General features: G+C 35.4%; 1 long non-coding RNA gene across 1 annotated transcript; it reads left to right on the forward strand.

Moving 5' to 3' along the window:
* Positions 1-229: 229 nt before the first annotated feature.
* Positions 230-765, forward strand: LOC132306981 (uncharacterized). Its single transcript, XR_009482149.1, has 3 exons — positions 230-307; positions 393-473; positions 559-765. It is a non-coding gene; the product is annotated as an uncharacterized LOC132306981 (long non-coding RNA).
* Positions 766-1,106: the final 341 nt, after the last annotated feature.

Raw genomic sequence — 1,106 nt, forward strand, 5'->3', positions numbered from 1 at the left:
AACAAATATTTAGAGGAATCTTGTGAAAAGAATAGTTCAAACTTTGATATTTTGAATTGTTGGAAGGTGAATAGTGTGAGGTATAAAGTTTTTTCTGAAGTTGCAAGGGTTGTTTTAGCCATTCCCGTCTCTACTGTTGCTTTCAAGTCCGCATTTAGTACGGGAGGTTGTGTTCTTAATCGATTTCGTAGTTCTCTTAGTCCCAAATTTGTGGAATGCTTAATTTGCAGACAAAATTGGTTGCGTTCTTCACCAGTCCCAATTCAAGTGGAAGAAACTATGGCTGAAATTGAAGCAATTGAATCTGGTACCATTAATTTTATATAAAATTTAGTTTTAAAGTATTTTGCTTTTATTGAAATATTTATAAAAGTTGTCTTTGCCTTTTGTAGATGAGAATGTAGTAGCTGGTTAGCACTTGGAAGCAGCATGCAGCCATTCATGATGCAACAGAATGTCTCACTGAGTCACTGGTGAGTTCTTTTGTAGTTCTTTTACTGGTTATACTTTTTTAGTTTCAAGTTCACCACATTCTATAACTCTTGTTTTTTTTTAAAGGTGGGGAATATGCTTTTTGTGTGAGGCTGTGAGCAGCTACAATGGAGGCTGTTGCTGATGATGCTGCATAATGGACTATTAGTATTAGATTTCATATCAAGTTATCAACTATTAGTGAATGATTTGGATTGTTGAATGTGTTCTTTTTTGTAATTCTAATGGAGTAACTGAATTTGTGGGATATAATATTTTTATATTTTGTGTTTATTTGTGTTTTTATTTTTGTTATTGTATTTGTATTTTTTTAAGGAAAATTAAAATAATATTGAAAAAGTTAGCTTGGTCAACGGTTCCTTGGTCCGATTCGGTTCCATTGTCCACGGTTTTGGTTCCATTTTTTAGGAACTGTTGAGATCAGTTCCGATTCCGGTTCTAACAGGAACCGTACCGAACCAAACCGTGTGCACCCCTAGCCGCAACAACCACGTCATTGAGTCTAAGCGTTGTAACACGATCATAGCCATCATTATTCCAGCAACAACGCACAGTAAACATATCCACAGATCGAGAAGGCGACTCTTTGATTTTGTGCTAAGGGTTCAATGCTA

Source organism: Cornus florida, unplaced genomic scaffold, assembly GCF_030987335.1.
Source record: "Cornus florida cultivar Cherokee Brave unplaced genomic scaffold, ASM3098733v1 CherokeeBrave_3.0.0_Hap2_Chr01, whole genome shotgun sequence".
Lineage (NCBI taxonomy): Eukaryota > Viridiplantae > Streptophyta > Magnoliopsida > Cornales > Cornaceae > Cornus > Cornus florida.